The sequence below is a fragment of the Hylobates moloch genome, unplaced genomic scaffold (genome assembly GCF_009828535.3).
Source record: "Hylobates moloch isolate HMO894 unplaced genomic scaffold, HMol_V3 SCAFFOLD_18, whole genome shotgun sequence".
NCBI lineage: Eukaryota > Metazoa > Chordata > Mammalia > Primates > Hylobatidae > Hylobates > Hylobates moloch.
In genome coordinates, this window is record NW_026652293.1 from 3874087 (window position 1) to 3894314 (window position 20228).

At 41.4% G+C, this 20228-nt stretch overlaps 1 long non-coding RNA gene across 1 annotated transcript in view; it reads left to right on the forward strand.

The window, feature by feature from the left end:
* The window catches only part of LOC131381887 (uncharacterized), a 97845-nt gene that overhangs the window by 16071 nt on the left and 61546 nt on the right, over positions 1–20228 (forward strand). The window contains exon 2 of the long non-coding RNA XR_009210916.1: positions 9878–10087. This is a non-coding gene — a long non-coding RNA (uncharacterized LOC131381887). The remainder of the gene's footprint in view (positions 1–9877; positions 10088–20228) is intronic.

Genomic DNA, 20228 nt, shown 5'->3' on the forward strand with positions numbered 1-20228 from the left:
CACTCCAAGAGGGAGCCAAGAGTGGCAGTTTGGGGATAGCACCAGGAGATATCAGCTATGATGGCTTGGAGAAACAATGTAAACCTGCAGTGTAAACAATAAACAAATAAAAGAGCAGGTCATTTATGCACAGTTGAGAATGGTGAATAGGAGTATGATTAGACAGAATATAGGGATGACAAGTTTTTGGGGTGCAGTCCAAATAGTGGGAGTGACTGTGTAAAGCCCTGTTCCAAAGAGTAGGGTAAGGATGGATAGATCTAATAGAATGAAGGGATGTATTAGGCTCATAAGGGTTATTATTGTTCTTCAGAAATGCGAGTGAGTTTAAGGGAAGTAGAGGAAAGTACTTGCGACTTCCAGGAGGAAGAGAAGATATCAGGCTGGCTGTCCAAAAGACACAGCTTTATTCTGGAACGGTGAACCCAATGGGGAGGGTCCTGCAGGGGGACAGCGGTTGGGGTACTATAGAAGCCTAAGTAGGATCTGGTCCATCAAGCTTGTAGAGTTTGAGGGGTCAGATTCTTAACAAGAACTGATCATCCAGCTAGGGTGTCTTCATATGGCTGGGAATCTGGAGTAGGCAAGAGAAGATTAGCAGCCTGGAAAATTTCCTGTCTAGCCTGCTGGAGGACTGGAAGATAGTCACCTAGAGGGCTAGTGTCTGGAATGAGGTTGGGGCCGAGCAAGAAAGTGCGTCCATATAGAAGTTCAAATGGACTGTACCCTGTAGGACCTCAAGGACAGGCTCTAATTCTGAGAAGGGCGAGAGGTAAAAGTACCGTCCAGCCCTTTTTAAGTTGGAGGCTGAGCTTGGTGAGATGTGTCTTTAAAAGACCATTAGTCCGTTCTACCTTTCCTGAAGATTGAGGATGGTAAGGGGTATGAAGTTTCCACTGAATACCAAGAGCCTGAGAAACTGCTTGGGTGATTTGACTAATAAAGGCCAGTCCGTTATCAGACTGTATAGAGGTGGGAAGGCCAAACCGAGGAATTCTGTCTGACAGAAGGGAAGAAATGACCACGGTGGCCTTCTCAGACCCTGTGGGAAAGGCCTCTACCCATCCAGTGACAGTGTCTAGCTGGACCAAGAGGCATTTTAGTTTCCTGACCCAGGGCATGTGAGTAAAGCCAATTTGCCAGTCCTGGGCAGGTGAAATTCCCCGAGCCTGATGTGCAGGGAAAGGAGGGGGCCTGAACAATCCCTGAGGAGTAGTAGAATAGCAGATGGAACACTGAGAAGTGATTTCCTTGAGGATAGATTTCCATGATGGAAAGGAAATGAGACATCCTAAGAGGCAGGATAGCAGCTTGTAACCTACATGGAAGAGGTTATGAAATGATTATAGAATGGGATGGGCCTGTGAGGCTGGAAGGAGATATTTTCCTTGGTCCAAGAACCATTTGCCTTGTGTGGGAAGAGATTGATAGGTGGAAGTTTCAGTGGGAGAGTAGGTGGGAGTGACCAATGAGAAGGAGAAAAACTGGCCACGAGGGACAGAAGCTGGAATGCTAGCTGCTTCTTTAGCTACCTTATCAGCATAAGCATTGCCCTGAGTGATGGGATCTGATGCCTTTTGGTGGCCTTTGCAGTGAATGACTCCAGCTTCCTTTGGAAGTAAAGCGGCCTTGAGAAGAGTTTTTATTAAAGAGGCATCATTATTAGTGATGAAGGACCCTTGCATAGTGAGGAAACCTCTTTCAGCCCATATAACAGCATGGTGGTGCAGGATATGGAAGGCATATTTAGAGTCAGTATAAATATTGACGTGTAATTCCTTTGCAAGAGTGAGGGTTCGAGTTAAGGCAATGAGTTCAGCTTTTTGAGAGGTAGTGGAGTCGGACAGAGTGGTAGCCTTAATGATAGATGTGGAAGATACTATAGCATAGCCTGCCTTTGCTGGTGTGTGGCGATTAGACCTGGTGGAACTGCCATCAATAAACCAGGTGTGATCAGGGTGAGGAACAGGAAAGGAGGAAATATGGGGAAATGGAGTGAATGTCAGGTGAATCAGAGAGATACAATCAGGGGGGTCAGGTATGGTATCAGGAATAATGTGGGAGGCCAGATTGAATTCCGGGTCAGGAACAATGGTAACTGTGGGAGACTCAACAAAGGGTGAGTCAGCTGAAGGAGCCAGGGAGCAGAAAGTATATGTGTCAGGTGTGAGGAAGAAAATAGATTTTGGAAGTTATGAGAAATGTAGAGAGTGAGTTGAGCATAGTTTTTGATTTTAAGGGCCTCTAAAAGTATTAGGGTGGTAGCGGCCACCCCACGGAGACATGATGGCCAGCCTAAAACAGTAAGGTCAAGTTGTTTGGACAGAGAGGCTACAGGGTGCAGTCCTGGCTCTTGTGTAAGAATTTTGACCACACAGCCCTGCACTTTGGCTGTGTGTAATGAAAAGGGTTGGGATGAGTTAGGGAGAGTTAGTGTGGGGGCAGCTTCTAGGGCTGTTTTAAAGGAATGGAAAGAGGAGTGGGGAAAGGATTTAGGATCTGTGGGGTCAACTAGATTTCCTTTTGTAAGTTTATACAAAGTTTTGTTAGGATGGCAAAACCAGGTATCCAAAGGTGAAAGTACCCAACCATGCCCAGGAAGAAAAGGAGTTGTTGTTTTGTAGAAGGGGTTGGGGTTTGAGAGATCAGTTGGACACGATCGGCAGGGAGAGCACATTTGTTTTCATGAAGAATTATGCTGATATAGGTAATGGATGAGGAAGAAATTTGGGCTTGACTGAAATAATGGGGGCTGTCAATGAAGCCTTGCGGCAGTACAGCCCAGGTAACCTGCTGGGACTGATGTGTGTCAGGGTCAGTCCAGGTAAAAGCAAAGAGAGGTTGGGACAAGGGGTGTGGGGGAATAGTGAAAAAAGCATCTTTAAGACCAAGAATGGAATAGTGAGTTGTGGAGGAAGGTATTGAGTACAAAAGAGTATACGGGTTGGGCACCACAGGGTGCATAGGAAAAACGTTTGGTTGACAAGGCGCAGATCTTGAACTAACATGTAAGACTTGTCCGGTTTTTGAACAGTAAAATGGGAGAACTGTAAAGAGAGTTTATAGGTTTTAGAAACCCATGCTGTAGCAGACGAGTGATAACAGGCCTTTTGTGGGATGGGATACTGGCGTTGACCGGGGTAAGGGTGATTAGGTTTTAATGGGATAGTAATGGGCATGTGATCAGTTGCCAGAGAGGGAGTGGAGGTGTCCCATACTTGTGGGTTAAGGTCAGGGGATACGAGAGGAAGACACAAAGAAGGCTTTGGGTTGGGAAGAAGGGTGGCAATGAGATGTGGCTGTAGTCCAGGAATAATCAGGGAAGCAGATAATTTGGTTAAAATGTCTCAGCCTAATAAGGGAACTGGGCAGGTGGGGATAACTAAAAACGAGTGCATAAAAGAATGTTGTCCAAGTTGGCATGAGAGTCGGGGAGTTTTAAGGGGTTTTGAAGCTTGGCTGTCAATACTCACAGCACTTATGGGGCCAAGGGAAACACACCCTTGAAAAGAAGGTAATGTGGAGTGGGTAGCCCCCATATTGATTAAACAGGGTATGGACTTACCCTCCACTGTCCAAGAGTTACCCGAAGCTCGGTGTCCGTGATGGTCCAGGGGGCTTCCAAGGCGATTGGGCAGTGTCAGTCTTCAGCTGTTAAGCCGAGGAGATCTGGGAAGGAGTCAGCCAACAAACACTGGGTTGAGGCTCCAGGGGCTTTAGGAGCAGTGGCGATGTGAGTCGAACAGTCCAGCCTCCAGTGGGGGCCCACACAGACAGGGCACAGCGTAGGAGGAATCCCGGGCTGCGGGCATTCCTTGGCCCAGTGGCCAGATTTCTGGCACTTGAAGCAAGATTCTGATGGAGGAGGTTCTGAAAGAATGCTTGACTGCTGCAGCTTAGGCATTTTGAAGTTCTTGTGTGCTGGAGATGTGGCTGGGGTTTGTCTCACAGTGGAGGCAAGGAATTGCAACTCAGAAATACATTGCTACTTGGCTGCCTCTATTCTATTATTGTACACCTTGAAGGCGAGGTTAATTAAGTCCTGTTGTGGTGTTTGAGGGTGGAATCTAATTTTTTGAGCTTTTTTTTAATGTCAAGAGCGGGTTGGGTAATAAAATGCATATTGAGAATAAGACAACCTTCTGGCCCTTCTGGGTCTAGGGCGGTAAAGCATCTAAGTGTTGTTGCCAAACGGGCCATGAAATGGGCTGGGTTTTTATATTTAATGAAAAAGAACCTAAACGCTAACTGATTTGGGAGAAGTCAGCTAAAGAAAAAGGACCATTAACCTTGACTATGCCTTTAGCTCCAGCCACCTCTTTAAGAGGAAATTGTTGGGCAGGTGGGGGAGGGCTAGTCATGGAACAAAACTGTACGCCAGACCGGGTGAGAGGAGGGGAGGTGATAGAAGGATTATAGGGTGGGGGAGCAGAGGCTGAGGAACAATTGGGACCTGGCTCGGCCTGGCGAAGAGCAGCCTGGGGAGGAGGGGACAGGTCAGATGGGTTCATAGAAAAGGAGGATTCAAAGGACTCAGAGCTTGGGGTGGAGACTGAAGGAACAGACAGGAAAGAAAGAAGAAAGATTTGGGATGAGTCGCATTGGGAGCAAAGATTAGGAAGGGACCGATGTGTAAAACAATGCCTGGACATCAGGCACCTCAGACCGTTTGCCCATTTTTTTGGACAAAAATTATCTAGGTCTTATAGAATAGACAAATCGAAAGTGCCATTCTGTGGCCACTTGGAAGTACTGTCAAGTTTGTACTGAGGCCAAGCAGTATTGCAGAAGAAAATAAGGCATTTAGGTTTTAGGTCAGGTGTGAGTTGAAGAGGTTTTGAAGGAGGAGTGGAGGGTGGAAGGTTGCCCATAGTGAAAGAGGCAAGTTTAAAGAGAAGGGTAGAGACACGGAGAAGGGGGATAGGGAGCAGCCCTGGGCTGCAATGTGGGTGAGCAGCCAAAGCAGGCGTCCCCACAATTGACTTGCCACCAGGGGAATGTGGGTGAATGACCAAGGCAGGCGTCCCTGTGGTGATCAGAGACCAATGGAATGTGGGTGAATAATCAGGCAGGCTTCCCCGCAGTGATTAAACACCAAGGGAAGACTGTCTTCCTGAGTCCGTGACCGGTGCCGGAGTTTTGGGTCCACAGATAAAATGTGTCTCCTTTGTCTCTACTAGAGAGGAAAAATAACTGGAATTGGAAGGACAGGGAGATTGAAGGGTAGTGAGAGAGGCTGGAGAAGAGAGTGAAAAGACCGCTTGCCCGATTTGAAATTGGTGAGATGTTCCTTGGGCTGGTTGGTCTGAGGACCCGAGGTCATAGGTGGATCTCTTCACAGAGTAAGGGTGAGGACAGGGGGCTTGTCTCCCGAAGGAGTCCCTCTGACCCAGGTCTTCAGTACCAAATGTCACACGCGTCCGTGTGAAGAGACCACCAAACAGGCTTTGTGTGAGCAACAAGGCTATTTATTTCACGTGGGTGCATGCAGGCTGAGTCCGAAAAGAAAGTCAGCAAAGGGTGGTGGGATTATCATTAGTTCTTATAGGTTTAGGATAAGTACATTCTTAAGGGCGGGGAAGAGTATTACAAAGTACCTTCTTAAGGGCAGGGGGAGGATATTACAAAGTACCTTCTTAACTGAGGGGATAATATTACAAATTACCTTCTTAAGGGCGGGGGAGAATATATGTATCAGTTAGGGTGGGACAGGAACAAATCACAATGGTAGAATGTCATCAGTTAAGGCTATTTTCATGTCTTTTGTGGATCTTCAATTGCTTCAGGCCATCTGGATGTACACATGCAGGTCACAGGGGATATGATGGCTTAGCTTGGGCTCAGAGGCCTGACAGCCATGTGAGATATGTCCCAGCAGAACAGTTAGCCAAACTGTTGCTTGGAGTAATGAGGTAATGAGGTAAAGAAAGATCTTGAGGATCTTGCTAAATAGATTTTCAGGCAGAATGCTGAAAGTGCTACTTGGCTTTTTCTAATAATTTTATTATTTATACAATAAAATATGAGAAGTGAGGAAAAAATTAAAAATGGAACTGTTCAGTTTTTGAGAATTTATAGGATATATTAAGAAGGAAGAACTTGTTGCATTTGAAAATAAAAGTCACCAGCCCCATCTCTTTGAGAAAAATATTATCAAAGTAAGAAATGGCTTCAGAGCAAAGGAACTATTGATATGGGTCTGGTTGGGTTTCATAAATATTACAGACTAGTGGCTGCTATGAACCTTTGATTCTGTCCTCCCCTTTTTTGAATGGCTGTGTTGATTGCAGTTACCCTATCCCTGTGTCACTGTTGGATATTGGGTTTATAGACAAGGAAGATAACTTGTGTCTTCATTTCATGGTCTTCAGATCAAGAGGAATTCTCCTCCCAAAGTGCTGGGATTGCGCTCGGCCAACGTAACAGTTTTTAGACCTCCAGGGCCACACATTCATTCAAAGCCTGAAGATGTTTGAGAGTTAGATTCTGCACCTTAAGTTTCTACGTGACATCAGTATTTGGTCACAAGTGTAGGCTATTTCAGAAGAAACATGTAGAGTGGCATTTTCAGAGGAAGGAACCAGGAAGGGTATTTCTGAAATGTTGAGAAAAACTGATACATATATCCAGTCTTGAGTTACTCAGTGGGCCATAGGGGTAAATCTAATTGGTATTTGGGGTGCCTTAGAATGCATCTGTGAGGATAAGGCCTGAAAAATACATATTTGTACTATGCTTCCCTCCCCAGATAATTCCTAAACATCTGAAAGTTTGAGAACCACCAATATGAGAACAGGGAAGCATGAGTCCTTTTCCTTTCTCTCCATTCACCCCCTAACCTCCCAAATGCTGTTTGAGACATTTCACTCTGTTTCTGTCAATAACAAAATCAAAGAATCAGAAATAGCTTTATTGGGAACAAAGCATGTGTATAGTGGCAATGAAAAGACAATGATGACTATCCACTAATGGGTTTCAAGAAAAAGACTAAAAACCCTGTTTTATCCAAATGATAGTTTTGTCTTTTCTGTACCTCAAGACCTAGGTACATTTCTCTCATTTCTATTGCACCTGATATTACTTTAGTTAGTATTTTATTTTCATACCATGAACTCCCATTTGACGTCTTGAAATACAGCTCTGTGATTCATGTATTATTTCACCCAAAGGTTTTTATGAAATATGCATTTTTCACTTAATATTAATATTGCTGCATCCAGAGCTCCTCCAATCAATCCAATTTGGCAGGAATTTTATTTCAATACTACCATATGGAGCAATTTCCCATTCAAGACATTTCACTCTGTGGCTGTCAAAGAAAGACCCATTTAGAACAAAATCAAAATCAAGAGGGAATCAGCAATAACTTTACTGGGAAAAAAGTGATTGTGTTTGTAGTGGGAACGAGAAGGCCAGATGGCCATCCATTCATGGATTCCAAGAAAAAAGACTAAAATCCTTGAATAATATGAATAATCAAGTCCATTTTCACCTTTTAAGATTTCCTATGGACTACTGATAATTTATACACTGTGAAAGAATGTTTCTTAACTAGAAAATGTTCCCAATAACAAAATAGAGTCAACCAAAGTTCAATGACAAGAGAAGACCATTTGACTTTGAAGAATTGGTTAATGTTTAAAGCTAGGAGGGAAGGCCAGGAGTGGTGGATCACGCCTGTAATCCCAGCATTTGGGAGGCTGAAGTGGGTGGATCACCTGAGGTCAGGAGTTCGAGACCAGCCTGGGCAACATGGCAAAACCCTGTCTCCACTAGAAATACAAAAATTAGCCAGGCATGGTGGCCCACGCCTGTAATCCCAGCTACTTGGGAGGCTGAGGCAAAAGAATCGCTTGAACCCGGAGGCAGAGGTAGCAGTGAGCCGAGATTGTGCCACTGCACTCCAGCCTTGGTGAAAGAATGAGACTCTATATCAAAAACAAAAAGCAAACAAACAAACAAACAAAACCCAAGATAAAGCTAAGAGGGGAGGCTGAGGATGCCTCACGTGATATAAATAAGAAAAAATTCTTCTGCCACTTTTTTCTTTAAAATCATAAACTATTTTTTTTAAAAAAATGTATCTATGAACCTTTCTATGATTATATTTGCAAATGCAGTATTCAAAATGTTGTGTGTTTCCTTCCTTCTGTAATTGGGGTAGAGTGACACTGGATGGCGGTGAAGCCCTGATAATAGCCACATGGTCCCAGCTGAAGGCTGTCATTCTAGGCACGTTTATTTGACATGCAATTGTGCAATTTTTTCTTTTAATATCTATTTTAAAAGTTGAACCTCTGTTACTGACATGATTTAAAATGTTATACCTCTACGTTAAGCATGTAAAGAGACATCTAAGTAAAACCTGCTAATTTATCACTAATACATAACTCATCACTTACAAATCACCTTTTGAGTGGGAAGTTTTTTAGTGACTCACTCTCCTTCTCTTACATTGAAATCAAAAGCCCGATTCAGGCTGAGTACAGTGCTCCAGAATATCTGCAAGCTGCCTGGGCATTTACCTCTCTGTGCTCATTTTTCTTCTATAGCCAGTGTGCTATGCACTCTTAGCAAATGAGATTATTCTCTTCCAATTGGTCTCAACCCATGAGATTAAATGATTATGACTGACATTTATATATATATATAATTTTTTTTTGCCTTTCCCCCATAAATGGCTGGCGGCAGGGGTGGGGGGGGTGGCGGGTAGTGCTGTGACAAGAGTGTATATACTCAGTAATTGATAGTTTATTTATAGTTAGAAGGTTTCAAAAGAAACATCTTTCCACATCTATGGAATATTCCTGATACAATTGGGTGTCTCAAATATAGCAGGGAAGATTATATATTAAATATTTCTCAGGGGGTTTCGTTGTTTGTTTGTTTTTTTGAGACAGGATGTCACTATGTCACCCAGGCTGGAGTGTAGTGGTGTGATCCCGGATCACTGCAGGCTCAACTTCTTGGGCTCCAGTGATCCTCCCATCTCAGCTTCCTGAGTAGCTGGGACTACAGGCACGCACCATCATGCCTGGCTAATTTTTGCATTTTTGTTAGAGATGGGGTTTTCCCATGTTGCCCAGGTTTGTCTTGAACTCCTGAGTTCAAGTGATCTGCCTACCTTGGCCTTCCAAAGTGCTGGGATTACAGGTATGAGCTACCGCACATGGCCTAGGAATTTTCTTAAAAGTCTGTGTCAATTCTGGTCTCCTTTGGATACAGGGTTTAGCAAAAGAGATCCTTAGGACCAACTTTTAAAAGACAACTTGAAATAATTAGGCATACAATTAGATTGTTATATGCTCTTGGGTTATATTCACAAAATATATAGGAGTTAATTTTCTTCACAGAAATGTGCTAGTGGGAAAATAAGAATCAGGCATGCTAATAATTAACGATAGCAAAGGTCTCATAATGTTTTAGAAGATTGTTGTCAGGTGTTGAAGAGCTTGAGAAATTAGTCTATCTCTTGCCAGCCAAATTTAATTCTCCTTGATAGTGATAATCTAATCATTGTGGTTTACAGTCAGAGTAGACAATGCATTCAACTACATGTGTAAATAATCTGTGATAAAGGGCTGATAATTAGAATTGCATATAGATTCAAACAGTACTTGCAATGATGATGGTTTTGTTGAAAATATTTTAAAAACTCTTTTGGAATTGAAAGCCTCCATGCATTCTCAATATCTCAATCATGGCACCTTAAAAATGGGTTTGATCATCAGAAATACAAAAATATCGTTTGGAATCTAGACTTATAAATAAGATACAGGTTAAAACTAAGTAATAGCAACAGGACTATGGCAGATTTCATTTCTCTAAGACGGCCACCACCTTATATCACATCTGTATTCCCTCCATTTGTGCTTAGGCAGATCTTTGTGACTGTGTCAATCAACCAAGAATGGAGGAAGCTTCACTTTGAGACTTACGAGGCTGGGTTGTACAGACGCCACACACTTCTGTCTTATTCTCTTGGGATGCTTGTTCCTGAAATCCAGCCACTGTGCTGCAAGGAAACTAACCAGGAGAGTTCATGCCTCGGTGTCCCAGATGACAACCTTTGTTGACCCCCAGACAGGTAAGTGAGCTTCAGATGACTTCAAAGCTTACCTGTGGAGTCATTTCCAGTCTGTGAATTATTTCAGTTGATGTTGCATTGAGCAGAGATGAAGTGTCTCTGTCAAGCTCTGCCTAATTGCAGATACGTGAGTAAAATAAATAACTGTTGATTTTTTAAGCCACTAAGTGTGGGGTGATTTGCCACTCAGAAATAGACAACTGGAACAGATTTTGATACCTGGAGATGGGATGCTGCCGAAACAAAAACCTAAAACATGTGGCATTGGCTTTGGGACTGGATAGTAGGCAAAGCTGGAAGGGCCTTGAGGAGATAAAGTGTTAGCAGAGGCTTAGAGGAGCTTGAGGAGGCTGTCAGTGAGGACCGAAGAGAAAGTAAGGAAAGTGTTATTGGAAGCTGCAGGGAAAAGACCTTCATTTTATAGTGGTGGAGAATTGTCCCTAAAGTCACCCGCAGTAATATGGAAAATAGGAAATGTCCAGAATGCAGACAATAATCTAGGTAAGAAGATTTGCCGGTAGAATATTGAAAATGTCGCCTGACTTCTCACTGGCAATGCATTAGAAAAGAGATAAGAGAAAGGACAGTGAAATATAAGGAGCCAGGACTTGCTGGGTACAAAAATTACATGTTTTCTCATTTCCAGCCTCTCCAGATGGTAAATGATGCTTGAATTAAGAAATGGCTTATAGCCAATCAATAGTGTTGCAGAAATATGTCTACATATAAAGCCAAGGGCATGACTGGAAATCCTTTTGTTAAGACCTCAGAAACACTTAAAGTGGTGTTAAAAAAATGTTTTTTTTTTTTGAGATAGGGTGTCACTCTGTTGCAGAGTACCACTCTGGAGTGCAGTGGTACAACCATGGTTCACTGTAGCCTTGGCCTCCCAGGCTCAAGGAAGTAGCTGAGCCTGTAGGCACATGTCACCAGGACCAGCTAATTAATTTTTTTTTTTTTTTTGGTAGAGATGGGGTCTCACTGTTGTCAAGGCTGGTCTTGAACTCCTGGGCTCAAGCCATCCTCCTGTCTTGGCCTCCCAAAGTAATGGGATTACAGGCATGAGCCACTGTACCTGGCCATAAGGTGGTATTTTATATGCCTTCAGATAGACAGCAGTTCTTCTAAGGATCTTAAGGAAATGCCTCACACATCTTCCCTGCTAAACAATGGGACGTCTAAAGATCTTGAAAGAGTTGTCCCATAGCAGTCTCATAGATATTTCTAGGTAGAGTAGGACTTCTCTTAAAGAGATTTGTGGGTATGGCTTTTCTCTAATAGGATGGATTGGAAATTAATACACACAAAGCTCACAAGGTTTAAAGAAAAAGTAGATTGCCTAGACTGAAAGGAACAAAGACAGTACAAAAATAAAAGAGTTCACTGGATCCCCAAACTTCTGCAGCAGAGAGTAGTCTGATAAAATGCATTAGTTGCAAACCTGAGCTACATTTTATCAAAAGGAAGAAATCCCAGGGAGTGGACATCTTTTTGAGCAGTAGGGTTTACAGTGGTTATCCTCTGCCTCTTCCCCTGTTGTCTGTTGGGTGGGTGTCAAGCATGTAACTTCTCTCTGGTTCACAACTCTTCAGAATGCTACTGAAGGAACTGAATGCAGGAGCTGCTCCCAAGGAGTCTCATCCATACTCAGACCTAAATGACATGAGGATATCCTGGACTGTGTGTTACTACCATAATAGTAAGAGACTTAGGGCTCTTGGAAAGAGAGTTGAGTGTATTTTGTATGTGGGAGAGATGTGAACTCTTGTGGCCAGAAGGGAGACTATGGCAGACAGCATTCTCGAAAGATGGCCACCACAACATGTGTTATCCTGTGTGTTCTTAGAATGTGACACTGACACCCCTCTCACTGAGTCGTGGAGTCTCTATTCTTCTGAAACTAGATAGAACTCTGTGACTGTGTTGGCCAATAGAGTACAAAGAAAGTAATGCTTTGTGACTTCTGAAGATAGGTCATAAAAATGCCACCTACAATTGCCTTGCTCTCTTGAGATCTTATTCTTGGGGCCCAGCTTCCCGACTGTGAGGAATCCAAGCAACCATGTGCATAGGCTCCAGCTAAGGTTCCAGCTGACAGCCAGCATCAACCACCAGGTACATGAGTGAGTCTTTGGATGATTCCGGCCTCCGACCATCAAGTCACCTTCAGCCTTTGTGCCACCCTCGGGGTGCCATGCAGAACAGAGAAAAGCTGCCCCTATTATGACATGCACAAAGTGCTGATTCATGAGCGAAATATATGATTGTCAGTTTTTCAAAGCCACTTAGTTTGGGATGGTTTGTGGTGCAGCAATAGAAAACTGGGACAAGGAGAATGGAAAACAAATTGTGGTATACACATACAATGAAACTCAGTCATATAAAGGAATGAAGTATTGGTAAATGCAACAACATGGATGAATCGAAAGATCCTATGCTTAGCAAAAGAAGCTGGGAACAAAGAGTACATATGGTATGTTTCCATTTATTTGAAGTTCTAGAATAAGCAAAGTTAATCTAAATGAATACATGGACCCATGATTGCCTTTGGGTGCAAATGACTAAAAAATAATGTAAGGAAGCATTCTTGGTAGATGGAAATGGTCTCTGATAGAGATGTGGGCCACAAAGGCGCATCTGTTTGTCAATATTGTGCAGGTAACATTTGTGCATTTCAATGTAAGGTACATAAAAGTATAAAAAAGTTTACCTTCAAACTTTTTAAAAGTAACAAAAATTAAGTGGGGATGGAGAGTACATGAAGCTATAGATCATACAAGAATGACAAAATGTTAGTTAACTACTCAAGCTCGGTGAGTAGTACATGAAAGTTCATTATTCTATTCTGTTTATTTTGTAGATGTTTTAAATTTCCCATAATAAAAAGTTTAAAAAGAAAAAAGTACTGATTTTTGTCAAAAATGAGCTTTGACTATACATCATTGGGATGTTTTTCTTACATGACTGCTAGATGGGCTCTGAAAATAATACCAAAATAATATGTTTCCAAAATGTTTTGAATTAGGCAGTACTGTTTAAATAGATGAATAGCATACCATGTTTTAAGACCACCAAAGTACAACACTCAATCAATGTATAAATATTTGTTTCTAAAATCAGTTTTATTGTTTGATATGGTTCAAGCTTTTACTTTAAGCAGCGCATAAATTTTTCTTTCTTTTTTTTTTTGAGACGGAGTCTCACTCTGTCACCCAGGCTGCAGTGCAGTGGCGTGATCTCGGCTCACTGCAAGCTCCGCCTCCCAGGTTCCTGCCATTCTCCTGCCTCAGCCTCCCGAGTAGCTGGGACTGCAGGCCCCACCACCATGCCCGGCTAATTTTTTGTATTTTTAGTAGAAATGGGGTTTCACCATGTTAGCCAGGATGGTCTCGATCTCCTGACCTTGTGATCCACCTGCGTTGGCCTCCCAAAGTGCTGGGATTACAGGTGTGAGCCACTGCGCCAGACCAAATTTTTCATTATTTATTTAGTAGTTACTGTCCATCCAACATTCGTGAAACATCAGTGGTAGAAACTAGTTACAAAAATAAAAACAAACAAAAAACAAAGAAAGAAAAAGAACTAGTTCCCAATAATGATTAAATAACAGCAACTAGAGTAAGCATAACATTCATTATGGTGGCTCTTTACATTCTATTTATTTATTTATTTGAAATCTCTTCTAATTATTTTATAATAGTCCTTGTTAATGAGTGGTAGGAGTGTTGGAGTCTGCTATGCCATCTTCTCATTGGGTTTGGTATGACCCAAAATGATTTTTTAAATGTTCATCTACGTAACATATATTGGTTAAACTATATGCCATCAGCATATAACAAATCCCATTTATCTAGACTCCAACTGATTTGAAATTTGATAAACTCTAAATCCATACCTTTCATTCAGGTTTTTCTTCTGAGTTTTGGACCTGCATATGTAACGACCTATTAGAAATCTTTGGGATATCACCACAGGGAAACTGATTCAGTATCTCTTCCTTCAGAGAAACTCACCCTATTCTTCCTCTCTTAGTAAACAGCAACATCCTCTATGCCACTGGCCAAGCCAGAAACAGTATCTTCCTAGACATCTCCCTCTCTCTAATCCTCTACAACTAGTCAGTCATCAAGGCCTGTTTAGTGTTCTTATTTTTTTTTTTTTTTTTCTGAGATAGAATCTTGTTCTGTGGCACAGGCTGGAGTGCAATGGCTCGATCTCAGCTCACTGCAGCCTCTGCCTCCTGAGTTCAAGCGATTCTCCTGCCTTGGCCTCCTGAGTAGCTGGGACTACAGGCGTGAGCCACCACGCCTGGCTAATCTTTGTATTTTTAGTAGAGACAGGGTTTCACCATGTTGGCCAAGCTGGTCTTGAACTCCTGACCTCAAGTGATCTGCCTGCCTTGGCCTTCCCTAAGTGCTGGGATTACAGGCATGAGCCACCGCGCCTGGCCTCCTTGAGTATTTTTTCTTTCTCCTTTTCTACATTCCCTCTGCGACTACCTTAGTTTGAGCCCTCAAACATTTCTCACCTAGATGACTGCAATGGCCTCTTTATAGGCCATATGCTTCCTTTTTCCTTTTGCTCTAACCTATCTTCGAAATTGCTGCAAGAATGATCTTAATAAAATGAAAATCTCATCATGTTACTGTCTGGCTTAAAACTCTTCAGGGGTTCTCTGTTGTCTACTGATAAATGTGAGATTCTTTGCAAGGCAAACAAAGTCCCCTCTGCTCTGTTCTCTGCCTGTGTCTACAGCATTATCTTTCACCCTACTGTCCTCACATACTATGCTCCAGCCATAACTAAGACTTGCAGTACTCATCAAGAAGCACTCGGCCTTGTATCTCCATTCCTGTGTTCCTGTGCTATTTCCCTCATCCCAGTTCCCTAGAAAATATGTACAGTACTCCTTTTTCTACACTGTATTCAGGTATTAGATTCTTGTTGAATCCTTTTTGATGCAACCCCCTACCCCAAGAAGAACCAACCCCATGACATTTGTGAGCCCTTGGACCATTTGCAAACTTGTATCATTGAACATTTACAATTTTTTTGGCCTTGTTTTGTTTTCAGGTCTGTCTTCCTTTACCAGATCACATGCTTCATTTGGGAAAAAACTATATCTCATTTGTATTTATAGCCCTAAGCCAAATACAGTCTCTAACACATAGTAGGCATTGAAAACTATTTGCTAAGTGAATTCAAGCCCAAGCAAAAGTGGTTTTGTTTAATATTTTACTCTTATAGAAGAGGCAAATTTTTAAAAATCACAAAACTGATAGTATAAATGTTTAAAATCTTCTGAAAAGTATGAAGATTTCTACAAAGATTTTACACACAAACACGATTTAATTTGAAGTCCAATTACCTGTAAGCTTGAAAAAAATTGACATTCATAATAAAGATTATAGGATACGGTTTCTGACTCATTTAAAAAATATCTTCACTGAAGTTTAACATATTTTTTCTAGCTTTCAAAATCTCTGGATATCTATGTGCATGTATGGTATGCAACATATGGTAACATCCTATAAAGACTGAAACTATCTTGGGTGAACAAAAATCATCTGTATTGTACAGTTTAAGAGCTACTGTAGCAAAATATTACCCAGTGGTTAAAAATAATTATCAAAGTAATACAGGGTGAATAAGTTTTGTTTGACAGTTTATAAATAATTAAAATAGAATCTTTACACGTTTTGTGACTAAAAAATAAAAAATAAGTAAGATAAGTGGTATAAAATGTAAAGCCATATTGTAAGCCCTTATTGTGTTTGAACCCTTGATAAGTAAGTGAATCGAGGCTCAGATTTCATGGATTAAGGGATGTCAAGCTAGTTAGAAAGGATCTAGAGAATAGAAAATCTGGAAAAATAAAATTTATTAAAGGTATTAATATTATTTAGAAAAAAGATGGTTGATTTAATAATGCCCCCCAAAGATATGAAGTGACTGTTTATGCCAAAGATAATGAGTGTCCTTTCATTAATCATGAAAAGATGAAAATAAAATTACATGAACACTTATTAAGTGTTGGATAACTTGCCTCGGTCAACCCATTTAAAACTCATAACTTCATTCTGAGCAGAGTAATATTTCCAGATGGGAAAATAGGTTTGTAAACCAAAAACATCAGAGAAATCCCAGTTAAGGGACAGTCTACAAAATACCTGTCCAGTCCTCCTCAAAACTGTCAAGGTCACCAAAAACAAGGAGTGTTTGAGAAACTGTCATAGTCACGGGAAGCCTAAGGAGACACATAAATAAACGCAGTGTGAGATCCTAAACAGGATCCTGGAACAGCAACAGGGCATTAGATAAGCAAGGAGAGGGGACTAAGAAAATCTGATTAAACCAGGGATTTCATTTAATTATAATGAAGCAAATTGGATATTAGTTGTAAAAAATGTACCAGTGTAAGATGTTATTAATAGGGGGATCCGGGTGCATTGTGTATGGGAACTCTCTGTAGTATCATCTGAATTTTTCTGTAAATCTACAACTGTTCTAAAATGAAGTTTATTGAAAAAACAGCTTTGTGTTAGCTTAGTATTGTTCTCCTATTAACAGTTATAGCAATGTCAGAAATGGAGGTTTTTAAAAAAATCAACTAATGAGCCAGAAATCACAGAGGACATGGGGTTTCATAAATCAATTTCTTTTTGTTGAACAAATATTCTTTTCATCTCAGGTATTAGTGAATATATTTCTCAAGTGTATTTGTATATTTTTATTGCCTTGGCAAATAATACACATTAAATATAATCTAACCATTCTTGGCTGATTCTATTCAATTAAAACAAATAGCTGCCTAAAAAGACACACCCCCCAAAAAACTCTCAAGCCCACTCAAACTTCCCAATGTCCCAAACTTCATCAGAAATAAAGATTCATTAATACTTATTCATTTTATGCCCTAGATACTGCTCAGGCACTGGGAACACAGTTGTGAAAAGTTTCTGCCATTGGGGAATGTATATTCTGATGAGAGGATGTCAGCTCTTGATTCCTGTGACTTGGTCATTCCAGTGCTTTGCATGACTCCTCACTGAATTGGTCATCAATTCTCAGAACGCTTCCTTTTCAATGTCTCTCTCACTCATCTCATTAAAGAAAAAAAATTCTCTATTCACATGATCTAGGTTACTAGTATTACCTTATATCTAATCACTTATGATTTTAAACATCTGGATTTAAAAAAATAGCTTCCGGCCAGGCATGGTGGCTCACACCCTTAATCTTAGCACTATGGGAAGCCGAGGCAGGTGGATCACCTGAGGTCAGGAATTTGAGACCAGCCTGGCCAACATGCTGAAACCCCGTCTCTATTAAAAATACAAAAATTAGCTGGGCGTGGTGGCGGGCACCTGTCATCCCAGCTACTTGGGAGGCTGAGGCAGGAGAATCACTTGAACCCACAAGGCAGAGGTTGCACTGAGCCGAGATTGCGCCACTGCACTCCAGCCTGGGCGACAGAGTGAGACCCCATTTAAAAAAAAAAAGAAAAGAAAAAGAAAAGCTTCCAATGGATCTCTTTCTGATTCTTACCCCTATTAAACTGGCCTTCTTAAAATCACTCTTCTACTCTAAACCTCATGGGGTGGTTAACTATTCAAGTTTCTAGTCTCGATTCAAGGGATTTGACGATCTGGTTTTCATTTGCCCCTCATGACATTTCTGGTGTCCTTGCCTTAACTCTGGTCACTCCTTGGGTTCTTTCTCTCTTCACCCTACAAATGTGTTCCTCCAACATTCTTATTGCTTCAGTTATGTCTGTAGGTTTGATGCTCAGGTTTTAGTTGTTCCTCTGGCTTTCCACCTATCACTTCATTTCATCCCTTGGGTCACAGTTAAAACTCATTTCTTGTAGTTTGATGAAGTTGAGGAGTTAGGCATTTTGAATCTCTCCAAAAGCCTTACAATCCATTCCTAAAATAACTCCTTCCAGTATTGCTGGCAGGCAGTGTTCTGGAGACTTACCTTATTCTTTGATTTTTGCCCCCAACAATTAGGTGTTAGACCTTGCCTTTCCGAATATTGTTTGGAACTTCTGTTTTTTTTTGCTACAGTGCTATCTAGATTTTCCTCAGTTATTGTGAGTTTACTTATCAGTGTATGCTAGTGCTGCAGGGATAAAATAGACCCCAAATGAATAACAGCTCAAATACACGGGAAGTTTTTCTTTCTCATGTTAACACTATGAAGATATTACTGGTTGATGGGTAATGACCTCCAAGCAGTGAATCAAGGACCCAGGCTCCTTTCATCTGTGACTTCACCATCCCTTAGTATATTAGCCATCTTCTGTAACCAGCTAATGCATGGGGAGAGAGACCACGGAGGCACTGGGCCTAGAAATGGTACATACCACTTCCACTCACATTGCAGCTGGCTAGGACTCAGTCACATAGCCACAGATACTTGCAAGAGAGGCTGGGAAATGTAGTCTAGCATGTGTCCAGGAAGAGAACAAAGGTTTAGTTAAATAGCTTACTTTCTCCCCAAGGAAGACCACCTAAAGTCCCATCCAGTTATTGCAGTCTTCTCCAAGTCCTCTATCTCTGGTGACACACTATCCTTTCCATCAAGTCCAGTGACCTGGGAATTTAAAGATATCTGCCCCCCCAGCTTCCACTAAATATGTAATGCAGAGCAGGAAGAAGATAACTGCCATTAAAAATTCCCATTTGAAAAATGGAAGAATGAGAAACATAGCAGTCATTGATTCATAGCAGTGAAACCCCGGCCCCCAATTCTCTCAGCAGAGGCAGTTTTTAAATGTTTATTTTTGTTTCCTGTTTTTTTAGAGACAGGGTATTTTTTTTTTTTTTTTAAATTATACTTTAGGGTTTTAGGGTACATGTGCACAATGTGCAGGTTTGTTACATATGTATCCATGTGCCATGTTGATTTCCTGCACCCATTAACTCGTCATTTAGCATTAGGTATATCTCCTAATGCTGTCCCTCCCCCCTCCCCCCACCCCACAACAGTCCCCGGAGTGTGATGTTCCCCTTCCTGTGTCCTAGAGTGCTCATTGTTCAATTCCCACCTATGAGTGAGAACATGCGGTGTTTGGTTTTTTGTCCTTGCGATAGTTTACTGAGAATGATGTTTTCCAGTTTCATCCATGTCCCTACAAAGGACACGAACTCATCATTTTTTATGGCTGCATAGTATTCCATGGTGTATATGTGCCACATTTTCTTAATCCAGTCTATCATTGTTGGACATTTGGGTTGGTTCCAACTCTTTGCTATTGTGAACAGTGCCGCAATAAACATACGTGTGCATGTGTCTTTATAGCAGAATGATTTACAGTCCTTTGGGTATATACCCAGTAATGGGATGGCTGGGTCAAATGGTATTTCTAGTTCGAGATCCCTGAGGAATCGCCACACTGACTTCCACAATGGTTGAACTAGTTTACAATCCCACCAACAGTGTAAAAGTGTTCCTATTTCTCCACATCCTCTCCAGCACCTGTTGTTTCCTGATTTTTTAATGATGGCCATTCTAACTGGTGTGAGATGGTATCTCACTGTGGTTTTGATTTGCATTTCTCTGATGGCCAGTGATGATGAGCATTTCTTCATGTGTTTTTTGGCTGCATAAATGTCTTCTTTTGAGAAGTGTCTGTTCATGTCCTCTGCCCACTTTTTGATGGGGTTGTTTTTTTCTTGTAAATTTGTTTGAGTTCATTGTAGATTCTGGATATTAGCCCTTTGTCAGATGAGTAGGTTGCAAAAATTTTCTCCCATTCTGTAGGTTGCCTGTTCACTCTGATGATAGTTTCTTTTGCTGTGCAGAAGCTCTTTAGTTTAATGAGATCCCATTTGTCGATTTTGGCTTTTGTTGCCATTGCTTTTGGTGTTTTAGACATGAAGTCCTTGCCCACGCCTATGTCCTGAATGGTATTGCCTAGGTTTTCTTGTAGGATTTTAATGGTTTTAGGTCTAACATATAAGTCTTCAATCCATCTTGAATTAATTTTTGTATAAGGTGTAAGGAAGGGATCCAGTTGCAGCTTTCTACATATGGCTGGCCAGTTTTCCCAGCACCATTTATTAAATAGGGAATCCTTTCCCCATTTCTTGTTTTTGTCAGGTTTGTCAAAGATCAGATAGTTGTAGCTATGCGG